The 13,835-nt window shown below is 35.6% G+C and overlaps 1 protein-coding gene across 3 annotated transcripts in view; it reads right to left on the reverse strand.

Annotated features, from left to right (window-relative positions):
• Positions 1-13,835, reverse strand: part of Tsp (Thrombospondin) — a 102,929-nt gene that overhangs the window by 65,640 nt on the left and 23,454 nt on the right. The window lies entirely within an intron of this gene.

Here is a 13,835-nt window from a genome sequence, read left to right on the forward strand (position 1 = left end):
CTTTTGGGTTGTGAATAAATGTTTTTTTTTTTTGGGGTAAGCTTTGATTGGTAGCAAAATGAGTTTGCTTCTGCGTTTCAGTGTTATGATTGGTTAGTTGGCCTTTCTGAATTTTACACACAAACACACACACACACACACATATATATATATTCATATATATGTATATACTTATATACAGCACATTTTATACATGCACACACAATTATGTATATATATACATATATTTATATATATATATATATATATATATATATATATATATATATATATATATATATATATATATATATATATATATATGAACACAACAGATGAAGAGGTCTTTAGGAAATAGCTTATAAATTATAGAAATAGGGCAGACAGCCAGCGTTTTTGTAAAATTCAAAAGACTTAATTCTTATATGTATGTATATAACGTATAGCAACTGTACCTCGAAAATGTGTTGAAAGCGCTTGGTACTCCTTTTATTTTTCCTGTGGCCTTGGCTGAATATATTGTCAAGCGCTATTTAGTGACATATATATATATATATATATATATATATATATATATATATATATATATATATATATATATATATATATATATAACAACTAAATTTTTGAATTTTACAAAACGGGCTGTCTGCCCTATTTCCATAATTTATAAGCTATTTATTTAAAGATCCCTTCATCCGCATTCATTCACTTATTTTCAATTTACAAACCTACGTGGCATTATATATATACATTCATTTATCTAACAGGCTGATTGTTTCCTTTCTTGCATCAATTTGGTTTGGCCGGAAAAGGAGAGAGAGAGAGAGAGAGAGAGAGAGAGAGAGAGAGAGAGAGAGAGAGAGAGAGAGAGAGAGAGAGCTTTAGGGTAAGAAAATCAACTGCCCCAGTAGGTGATTACCAGTCAAAACTGATGAATAAAACAGAAACAATCAGGCAAGATATTTATCAAAAACAGGGTCAGTCAAATTAACAGGACGAACAGATACGAGAGAGAGAAAATGCAGGTAAACGAAGAATTGCGACAAACGAGATGGACAGGCATCTAAACGGAGGTTCAGAATGCAAGGAACAGTAGGACGTCAAAAGCACGAGAGTGACTAAGTCTTGCCACAAACACAATAATGATGGCTGAAAGGTCAACCTTTCCTGACTCAGTGGCGGGGGAGTGTCAAATCAAGTCGCGTGGTGTCATGATGCGAAGTTTATCCCCAGAGGCGGCTACGTTGTGTTATAAGTTGTCTCGAGTTTTAAGTTTTTTTTTTTTTTTTTTTTTTTTTTTTGGGGTATTAGTACGGCGTTGAGTTAAGGGATTTCAAGAATGTTTTTGGTAGGTATTTTCTTTCGCGTCGTCGCTGGATTCTTCAGATACATTCCTCAAGTTGCATGGCCGACTCTCGGGATTTGCGCATTTATTTTCCTCTCTCTCTCTCTCTCTCTCTCGTTCCTTCGCAGTTTTATTTGCTGTCTCCAGGTGTCATGTTTAACAGTAAAAAATACGAGTGACAGGTGAAGGTAATTGGTTACGAAATGGAGTACCTCTTTTGATCTATCTTCAGCAATAGACGACTAAACTGGAAATCAAAACCTTATAGATTTAAATAATTTCATTAGAATCAACAAAACCTTAGGACAAAATTCAGAAACAGGTAGCCAATACAACGAGAGAGAGAGAGAGAGAGAGAGAGAGAGAGAGAGAGAGAGAGAGAGAGAGAGAGAGAGAAATCTCCCTAATGTGGTAGAACCTCTGATCCGAATTCTCAAGAAGTTCGGATTATGTGATTTACAGATTCGTAGGAATTTTCGCAGAAAAACGACCAGGCCTTGTAAAAAGATTTGTGCTCTGAACAGTAATCCATTTATATTTCTCCTCGAAATATGTGTTTCCTCTCTGACCATTTATTCCTTAATACACTCTGAAAGAAGCAAAGAAGCTAAACCTACGTAATGAATCAGCGTCGAGGGAAGGAATGTAACTGAGCTGACGTTGAGAACATTCCTAGGCCGAAGTGACTTCAAACACATTTAAAGTAAGCCTAAGAAAGCCTCTTAAGTTACAGGCATTATTCAGCTTCTTACCTTCCCCTCTTACTCATTCTCCAGCTTCCCCATCTCGTAAAATGGGGGAAAATGTACAGTAAGCCTAAGAAGGTCTTTCAAGAACTGACAGACACATTAGGTTTGATCTCTTCAAAGAGGGAAATGCAGTAAGTCTGTCAACGCTCCTTAAAAGCTCATTCTTATGAAAGCTTCTTATGGTATAGTAACCTAGGAAAGGCTCTTGAAGTTTCGTTTATACAGTTTGCAAGTAAAACTTTGGGGAAAAAAAATTTATGAAGTTGAGCTTTTTGAGCTTTTATTTTGAAAAAAAAAAAGTAAAAAATGCGCCGAGGTTTCTTCGGCGGAATCGAATTTTCTGTGCAGTGTATAATGCTGTATGAAACTCTCAGCCGCCGCCCATGAAACTTGCAGCCAAGGCCCGGTGGTGACCTGTGTTGTTGGCACCTATAACGGTGCCAGACGCATGATTATGGCTAACTTAACCTTAAATAAAATGTGTTGTTTGAGGCTAGAGGGCTGCAATTTGCATGCTTGATGATTGAGGGTGGATGATCAACATACCAATTTGCAGCCCTCTAGCCTCAGTAGTTTTTAAGATCTGACGGCGGCCGGACAGACAAAAACCAACTCAAGAGTTTTCTTTTACAGAGAACTAAAAAGCACAGTAACCCCTCCACGAACTGGCACAAGATTATGCAAGTTAAACTTCCTCGAAAAAACTTCTGAAACGAAGGAAAAAAAAAAATAGTGTAGCTCGCAGGGAGTTACAACCAAAATCCCTTGTCAGGAGGTTCTACAGGCAATAGCTGGGTCCTGTAAAAGCTGTTGATGTCGCAGATAAATCAGCCGAACAAACAAACTCCGAGCACAAGACAAACAAGCACATAAATGATGTTATGTAAACATTGGTTTTGGCGTTAGCCCCGTAATGGGATACAGTATTAAAGCGAGAATCTAAACAATGATAGGAACGTCCGATTTTTTTTTTTTTTTTTTTTTAAATCTCGATGCGAAGTAGCCTATTTGCTACTTGATGGTGTTGTCACGCCAATCTTTCTGCTGTTTGACTTTTTTTGTTCTAATAATAATAATAATAATAATAATAATAATAATAACATAATAATAATAATAATAATAATAATAATAATAATACTTTGGGCAGCGCGCCCTATGACCGATACTCCGGGACCTGGCGCCAAAATAATAATAATAATAATAATAATAATAATAATAATAATAATAATAATAATAATAATAATAATACTGCACAAAATTTACATTCACAAGACAAAAAGTAATAATAATGAACGCTTGTACCCAAACACCAATAATAATAATAATAATAATAATAATAATAATAATAATAATAATAATAATAATAATAATAATAATAATAATAATAATTAAAAAATACTCACAGTAGCATGAGTCTTGAATGAAGAAACAAATCCCACAGTTATCTTTATCGCCTATGTACAAATATTTCAAGATAAATCTGTACAGAGAGCTTTCGGAAATCGGACAGATTCCCAAAAGCTGTCTGTACAGATTTATCTTTAAATACATGTACATAGGCTATACATAACTGTGGATTTTTTTTCTCCAATAATAATAATAATAATAATAATAATAATAATAATAATAATAATAATAATAATAATAATAATAATAATAATATCATTTATTTCAGCTCCGGGCCACATACTGAGATAAGCAAGGTAGATAAAATTCAGTATACAAAATTTAGATACACGAGATAAAAAGTAACAATGTTGAACAGTTGTACCCAAATAATAATAATAATAATAATAATAATAATAATAATAATAATAATAATAATAATAATAACCTTTATTTCGGCTCCGGGCCACATACAGAGATAGATAAGGTCAGTAAAATACAACACACAAAATTTAGATAGGATAAACAAAAAATAATAATAAGGAATAATAATAGGGAAAGGTTACACCCAAACATTGCTAATAATAATAATAATAATAATAATAATAATAATCACACGAGATCACTCTATAATTACTAATCATTTTTATATGAGTTAATATCATTACACAAACAACATAAAACAAAGCTTACGAAAAGATTTTTCTCAGTCTGTTGGGAAAGATTGAAAACCGCCAAGAGACACATCACCTCAGGCCACCATTAAGATATATAAACATCAAGGGTAAATATTCTTTTTATTATTTGTGTTTATTTGTGCTTTAAAGCTCATCAGTGACGGTGGAGGAATGGATTTTTCAACACTTACTGAATGTCCTCAGCTTCTTATTGTGTTTTAATAACTTCCCCTGGATATCAACCGGGCTTCTGGGATCATCATTTGTTGTCCTTGATGGACCTTAATGCCGATTTTTTCTGTCTTCAGTTCTTAATCAGTGGTCTTCTTAAATTTCTTGATGGGACAGATAGTTTAAGTGAAACTTTGCTTTCGTCTTTTAGTGCATCTGCTGAACAGACAGTATTGTACAATTCACGGCAGAGTTAGTGTTAGACATTATTAAATTGTACAATTCACGGCAGAGTTAGTGTTAGACATTATTTATAAGACTCGCCCTGTCTTCCATGAAACAACTGGGTTCTCATAATATACTGTATGTAGTACTGTTGTTATTTTAATTTTTCTCATGTTTAATAGTGATATCTGCCCAATTTTACCATCGAAGCAAACCAAAAATATATTTTAGAAGTATGAGTTCCTTCAGAGGATGTGGTAAAAATAAAAGACTGCTTCATAAAGCTGATAGGTGGCAATGAAGACTTCTTAATCGATTTGCCTGTTACTGCCATAAATAAAAAAAACTACGAACTCTCATCGGCACAGACGATGCAATAATAGCATTCCCTTATAAACCGTGAATAGCATTTCATGATTCAATAACAACCTAAAAGACCGTCCTAGATTACTATCGTGAGATTTTAAAGTTGAGAACAATGAAAGAACTGCCACTGACCAAACTGTGCGAACTCTCGTCGACACAGATGATGTAATAAAATCATCATTCCCTTATAAAGCGTGAATAACATTTGATGACTCAAAATTCTATTTAAAATTGACGACAATGCAAACGCAGCCGCTGGTAACTCAAGAACAAACTTTTCTTGAGAATTTCTGATGCGCGAAAAACACGTTCTTATTCCTCATCTTCCCACAAAACTCCTTCGTCTCAATATATGATGCGTGGCAAATGTCTACTTGACCACTTTCTCGTGGGAGTATCTCCTTTCATTACCTGACGCTTGACAGACATGTGTTTTCAACCCCCACTCACGGCAGTTTTTACACCTGCTTTGAGATCAGCTGCGAAAATACCAGCCATCATGCAGCATAAACAGAGAAAGGTTAAAAGGATACAGTACCTTGGCTACTGAGGTTAGTACTGAAAAGACAGTTGACTTTTCAACTGATGATCTAGAAAGCATGGAAGGGAAAACGTACTCTGGGAAGTGCTCACAACCACTTCTGACTTTTCGAAAATCAAATGCTTTCTTTACTTTCTATTTTTACTTTTTTTCAGCATTACGTACCGATTACTCTTGAGCTTTATTTTTCTTTTATTTTCCCGGCACACAGAAGATAAATGTAGAATTTTACTGATGCATACTATGAATGGTCAGTCGTACCAAATGCACGCATATCTGTCTACAGCCTGCCTGTACGTCACAGCTGTTGCCCTGATATTGACACTAATAGCGGCTGTCTTCGGCAGATATCAGTGATTTGTCCAAACAGAAGATTATTTTTCTTCATGTGGGAGGGATTTCTAATCGCTCATAAGAAGTTCATTACCTCCCAAGAGTGGGTGCTTGTTCGATGCAACAGAATGCAAATCAGCTATTCGCTCTACTGCATAGAGAGAGAGAGAGAGAGAGAGAGAGAGAGAGAGAGAGAGAGAGAGAGAGAGAGAGAGAGAGAAAACCACAGCACAAGAGGAGCACGAAGTGTGGATCACACAGTTTACAAAGGCAAAAGGGAGGTATTTTAGTAGAAGTATAAATGATTTATTGTCCTTTGTTTCAATATTCTAACAGAAGCCAAGGGCTGTCGCATGTCCTAAATAAGGAAAACTGGATGACGCAGCAAAACAACAGGTGCAATGTACGTGTTACCAAGTGTAGTACAACCAAAAGGGACGATGGCTGTAGTGCTTATGGGTGCGTTCGTCCAAATGTAAATGAGTGGGACTTAGAGCCATTAACTCTTAATTATTCTTGAGAAATAATCTGCAGTGATTGGTACACTGAAAAATACTCGTGGATAATCAACCCATCAAAAACGAAAATGGATAATTAACTTATCCAAAGATACATTCGGATAATCAACCAATAAAAGACGGTACTAAATGTGGACAATAAATCTATCCGTGGGTAGAGGTTGAACATCAAACTATCAGAGGAGATATGTGAATAGTCAACCTATCAAGCCTTGGCTAAATGTGGATGATTAACCTTTAGACAGGCTTAAGCAACTCCATTGATGAAAGCTCTTTAGTTTAGAAAATTACGTCAATTTTCTAACAATGATAAGTTAAACACATTAGTTTCAAGGAAAATATTTCCTAATCAGTCATCAAGTAATTTTTTATTGAATTCCATAAAAAGAGTCCATCCAGATTCGGTCCATCTACTTTGAAAAAGTTCAAAACAAAAAAAAAACATTTTTGATTTTCAATCCTTTCTTTATTTCATACGTGCTCATTCCTGAAACCCTAAGAATGATATTTATATTATGGACCGATTTTTTTTGCAAGAGCTATTCAACTAGGGAAAAAAAGTGGACTGGCATAAGGAAGGACATTTTCCAGTTGGCAAGACTTCAATTTCCAGGACAAGTACGCAGCCCTTTGATGCCGAGATCAGCGCTACCTAATTTCCGAAGTTTATAAAAAGGTTATTCATAGTTCATTTTTTTAATGACCAACTTTATTTAGAGTAGTTATTTATACATAATTTTTTTAACGAGAATTTTAGATTTAGACATCTGACAAAAGAAAGTGTTGTTGGTGGCATTCAGATCAAAAAGAGAAAGTGTCGTTGGTGGCATTCAGGCCAACAAGAGAAAGTGGTTGGTGGCATTCAGACCAACAAGAGTGTGCCGTTGGTGGCATTCAGACCAAGTGAAAGTTGTTGTTGGTGGCATTCAGACCAACAAGAGAAAGTGTTGTTGGTGGCATTCAGACCAACAAAAGTGTTGTAGGTAGCATTCAGACCAACAAGAGAAAGTTGTTGTTGGGGGCAATCAGACCAACAAGAGAAAGTGTTGTTGGTGGCATTCAGACCAACAAGAGAAAGTGTTGTTGGTGGCATTCAGTCCAACAAAGAAAGTGTTGTTGGTGGCATTCATACCAACAAGAGAAAGTGTTGTTGGTGGTATTCAGACCAACAAGAGAGTGTTGTTGGTAGCATTCAGACCAACAAGAGAAAGTGTTGTTGGTGGCATTCAGTCCAACAAAAGAAAGTGTTGTTGGTGGCATTCAGGCCAACAAGAGAAAGTGTTGCTGGTGGCATTCAGACCAACAAGAGAAAGTATTGTTGATTTGCATTCAGACCAACAAAGAAAGTGTTGTTGGTGGAATTCAGACCAACAAGAGAAAGTTGCTGATGGCATTCAGACCAACAAGAGAAAGTAATGTTGGTGGCCTCCAGACCAAAGTTCGTGGAATAAGAGAGAGAGAGAGAGAGAGAGAGAGAGAGAGAGAGAGAGAGAGAGAGAGAGAGAGAGAGAGCCACGGCACAAGAGGAGCACGGAGAGAAGTGTGTGTATCACACAGCGAGGACGAAGACATTGTCCTTAAGTAGTGGAAGTCGGTCATGCACGCATGGGGTGGCCCACGTGACCGCCGTTTCAATTCCCGGTCAATTTGACACGTTCATAACAGGTAATAAATCGTTTGTGGTGTGCATAGCTATATCCCGGCTCTTTCTGCTCGTCTCAGCTTGAGTGCATACTTCATTGCAAGAACTGGGTCTGGGAATGTTCACCTTTCTCTTTGTACTTCCAGCTGTGGGTCCAAAGTTCTTTGCTCTGTCTGCACTGCAAGGATATCTGGGACAGTGTCATAGCACATGGAAGCACTTATTATAGTTTAAGCAGGTTAACTGTATTAGTTTAAACATGTTAACTGTACGACCGAAAGGGCATATTGAAATGTAGGCTAAGTTGAGGAACTGAATAATGTCTAATTTTTGTCTTTTCCTAGAAGATGTCTGTGCAAATTTCATTATTTCATCTAAATTACAAGAGTATCTGAACCACTGTCATTTAACGTACTGTAGCTTAAGTATACAGAAACTGCTCAGTTACCCAGGTACCTGAGGATTCATTTATGACCCCGTTGAGTCAAAACTACAGGTGCAGCCCCTATTATAAATTTGAATCATTGCCAGTGATCACCATGTGACCAGCTTGTATATGACGTTACCTGTAGGGCTGTTGGTTTTTACAAGGCAGACGAAACCAAGACTCAGCTTTACGGTTTAATAATAAAAAAAAAAAACATAAAAATGGCTTTAATCCTAATCTGTTTTAGGAGGTGACACCTTAGTTATCTGTAGAAAAAAATTCTCAAAAAAAAAGACCTTCAAAAACACAAGGCTTTTATCATTTTTAGAAAGCACTTAGGGCCGAAGTAAACTGAAAGCCTCTACAATGAGATTTCTCTTATTCTAAAGCTGTGTCATAAACACTTTGTCAGGTAGCTCCAAGTACGCTGTGTTGGGTTCCCTTATATGCATCAACCATGTAATCTACCGGCGCTTTAATAGTATGGATAACAAACATTTTGGCAAGGTAACGCCTCAGCTCCCTTCCCTTCGCTTAAATTTCACCTTTTGGACTATTATCGGACCATTCAGCAATATTCTTTTGAACTGTGGCTCAGAGTTAATGAATGATATATGAATTATTAATGTTGAATTATTACCATAATGATGCGTTTTCTACTGTTTTCATTGTATCTGAAATTTCCGTATACTCGTATACATGGTCATGAACTGTAATAAAGTACTAATACCTGTCAAATTATGGCATTTTGATTTTCTTCGGTATTCACATCAAGACTTTTGCCTGCCCCAGAAAAGTTTATTAAACTCCAGGGCTAAAGCTTAACAGGTATATCAGTCGTTAAATAACAGCTACTGACGTTCAACGAATTTGAATACACACACACACACACACACACACACACACACACACACACACACACATATATATATATATATATATATATATATATATATATATATATATATATATATATATATATATATAGGCCATCATGAGCGAATATAAACTATTAGTACGAAGATTATATAGATAACAGATAACAGTAAGAAATTTAAACCTAAAAACTAACAATTTTATTACAATAGCTCATGGGTTTTATATATATACATATATATATATATATATATATATATATATATATATATACACACACACACATATATATATATATATATATATATATATATATATATATATGTGTATGTGTGTATATATATATATATATATATATATATATATATATATATATATATATATGTGTGTGTGTGTGTGTATATATATATATATATATATATATATATATATATATATATATATATATATATATATATATATATATATAAGACATCTGTATAACGTGTGTGTATACATATCCTCAAATATCTAAATAAGGACAAATGACTGAAGCCTAGGTACTGGACATCCAAGGCTAATCAGAACCTGCGTAATGGCTACTAGTCATGCGCAAACCACCCTGCAACAGGGCAGTAAATTTAGCCTAATATAGATAGACGCAAATATCTCCTTTGTCTGACTGATCTCGGAAGGGCACTTCTAAGAGCCATCTTGGCTGGCAGCAGTAGCCTGAAGTGGTGTCGCCCACTCGTCGGGTGTTTTGACTGAAAAGTTTATTTTCTGTACGTGGTGACGTCAGAGGTACCTTGGCTCTACGCGGCACAGGTGTGTCTAACGGGAGGATGATGGTCGGTGTTTTCTTCCCTATTGGGGGAAGTTCACATCTGGTTATTCGCGTAGTTCACGCGAGACAGAGTGTTTGGTTCATTGTATTCTGTCTATGTTTGTTTTTGTCCATTCCTAACTCTCTGTCTCTGTCTCTCTCTCTGTCTCTTTTTCTCTCTCTAATCAGTCAGTCAGGGTATTAACCCGGTATGTGTTCACCTTTGTCAATGTCCAGGGTAAACTCAATGAGACGTCGTGTTTAGTACTAGCCCTTCGGGGATCAAAGATATCGTTTATAAATATAATTTGTCGACCACTCAATATAGAAATGGGTGGTTATAATACTTTGATCCCCGAGGGGCTAGTACTAAACACGGCGTCCCATTGAGCTTCCGCTATGTTTAGTACTATAATAGCACCTCGGAGGAGGTGGATACATGCCGGGTTAATACCGTCAGTCAGCCCCTCTCCTTTTCAGCAGACAGAGCGAAGGAAAGACCGCAGAGGCGGGAGTTCTATTTATGGAACTTTTCCATATCTCGAAATAAATACAAAATGCGTAGGAAACCTGCTTTATCGCTGAACACAAACGAAACTGCGGCCATGTTAATGTCCTGGTTTATTGCTGTCCCAACGAAAAAGTTAAAAGCATTTTTATGTTTAGACTTTCGGAAAATGGGACAGGTCAAAACGAATCATACTGAATCTTTCAGAGGTTCCGAACTGGCATTTTGTTGATCATGTAGTTACTCTTGCTTTATTCAAGAAGAGTCTATTCTAGTTCCGTACAGAGAAGTTCACCTCTTAGAAGCATTCTTCACTGGCAGATAGATAAGGTGACATTAGTGGGATCTTTCCTAGATAGTGACCCCCAACGGTTTGCGGGGTTCGTTGTCTAGGACTAATATTTCTTGGGGGTCACTACCTTTATGATATTTACGTATTTAGTTTCATTTCTCGCTATAATGTGGTTCGGATTCCACAATAAGCTGTAGGTCCCGTTGCTAAGTAACCAATTGGTTCTTAGCCACGTAAAATAAAGTCTAATCCTTCGGGCCAGCCCTAGGAGAGCTGTTAATCAGCTCAGTGGTCTGGTAAAACTAAGGTATACTTAACTTTTTTATGTTTTTACGGTAATCCCCAACGGGCTTGTACTAAACACGTCGCAAAGGTGGATATATACCGTGTTAAAACCCTTGGGGGTCACTATCTAGGAAAGATCCCAATAGTGACTCCATTCGATCAACAGTTGCCCCAGAGGGTGGAACAAACTCTGACAAGTTATCAAGATGTCTACCTAATGTTGAAAACAAACCGTATCATTTTTATTTATTTGCTGCAAGCTTCTTTGCTTGCTTCATAGAATAATCGATGAATCGCTTGAACGACTGGTTGCTTTGAAACAAATGATGACTTTAGATGCTAACTTGCCAAGACCGTCATACAAATGTGTTTTCTTTGGCCTGACGACTAAGGTGACAAAGTTTAAATATGGACTCAGCCCATGTTATAGTGTACAGCAACAGCCCAACAAATGGGCGTTCTCCACGAATAAACAATGTAAAGAAGTCGTATTTCTTTGTAGATTAGCTTTTTCGTTTGTCTTTCAACAGTTATAGATTCAGACAGAATTGCCTAATTTATCTATATATTTGACCTTCAGTTCCGCAGTAAACTACCGTGTCATAAAATTTAAATATTTGCTCTAATGACTTTCCTATAAAGTAGTCTGATATGAAAAAAGATATAAATAACCTACGGTGATGTCATGTACAGCAATCCAAATATTTGCTGTAATGACTCTCCTACAAAAGAATCTGATGTGAATAAACAAAGAAATAATATAGCAGATAATAAGGAAATAATCCGTAAAAAGATACCGTAACCAGAAGACACAAACGAAAAAAAGTTCTAAGACGCATAAGCGTAAGATAATCTCAAAACAACAAATTAAGAAGAGGCTGAAAAAAGTATTGATGGATCGGCCACAAAAACATGATATTTACTCTGACAAAAACCTATGGCATTATTAGGAAATTATGTCTTCCTCTTACAAAATATTTTATCTCTGACTTCTGCCGGCTTACATTACCATAATATAAATCGTATGAAAAAAAAGGCTCAAGAATGTAGCGTAATTGCACGATGAATAATCCTGCTAAAAATATTTTCACTTGAAAGATCGATAAATTTCCTTCCACTGGCTCTGTCCCGCCGAAATGATTTCATTTCATTTCATTTAGAATTAACTTTGGGTACTAAAACTTGTGGTTTCGTGCAGTACCAAATAAATTAAGTAAACAAATAAATAAATAAAACAAATAAATAAATAAATAAATAATTATATAGACAATTAAAAATGACCATTCAACATATTCTGCGACTCACTTCCACAAGTTCGAATAACCACTTTTCATGTAAAGTCGTCCTTTTTAGCTTGTTCCTTCAGCTAAGTAAGAAAAATAATAGTCTTCTTAAAACAGTTTTTAATCGTACTTTTTTCTTTAGAGGTTCAACAACATTTTTAAAGTGGAGTAATCTCATTTTTAGTGAGTCTTAAAAGTAAAAAATCAGATATATACTTCATCGTTATTTTAATGTTACGTAATCTAATTAAGATTTAGAAAATTTTTTTTTAACAAATATGAAATTATTTTATAAAGGTATGACTATGTATGTAATATTCTCTGTAAAGCCCTTCTGTAAAGATACGTATACGTAAAATTCTATCTAATGTATTGGCTTATAGCTGGAATAAAGAATTCATTTCAGTTAAATTTTAGTAATCGCGTGCATCCGACAACAGCAAACAGCGAACAAAGCCACACTGTTGCATTCGGATGAGTAATGCAGCTCTCCGCCGTGAGTGACGAAACCAACTTCAAAAAGTCTGTCATTAACACTTGGCAAGGGGGTGACGATGATAGGACGTACCTGCTTCTAATCTGGGCAGTAAATCTTCCCTCTCGACCCGCGTGACAGGTTATTGGACTTGAGAGACCCGTACTCATCTTTTAATCGTCCCGAGAAGGTTATTAAAGGAAAGGCAATGTTTATGAAAACATCTACAGCTGAGAAATTGTCTTCTTGATCCGAAACGTGAAACGTGTTTCCATTTAATCATTAGGGAAATTATTATTCTTTGGTCATGTACGACTTTTTGAAGAATCAGTAAAGGAAACATGATATTTAAGATGAAGACTTGAATTATAGGTTTCCTGATTTCCATCCTAAACAGATTTCTTTAAAGGTGTAATAGATATTCAGTATTATTTGGAATATCAAGGCCATGAAAGTGAATATCTTTCTGGAAGCTATACCGACATTGTCTTTTATTTGTGTGATTTTTTTTGGATAATCAATACCTTAAATACAATAAGAATAAATTAGATTTTTCCGGATGACCGGTATTGGTAACGGATAATAAAATTTTTTAACGATTTGTATATAATACGTAAAAGCCAAACATGAATCGCATTGCACATAAGGAAGTTATACTGACAACAGTGTGGAAAACTAATGTACTGAAGCCCATTATTACCAATTAAAAGAAACGCTGTACTGATATAATAAATAACCCCTTACGTTTAATAACATTCACTTCTGAGGTTCTGCCTTCTGAAAAGTGAAATCTCATTCTGATTCATAGTAAATGTCGCTGGATTAAATTAATACCTCAAAGCCAATTTATGGCGCCACTAAGTCACCCTTTGCCAATAGTTTTAATTAATGGTAAGTACAAATTTGTCGAATACAATCTATAGAGTGATTTATGAAGTTCAAATTCCAA

This window comes from Macrobrachium rosenbergii, chromosome 51 (assembly GCF_040412425.1).
Source record: "Macrobrachium rosenbergii isolate ZJJX-2024 chromosome 51, ASM4041242v1, whole genome shotgun sequence".
Taxonomy (NCBI): Eukaryota; Metazoa; Arthropoda; class Malacostraca; order Decapoda; family Palaemonidae; genus Macrobrachium; species Macrobrachium rosenbergii.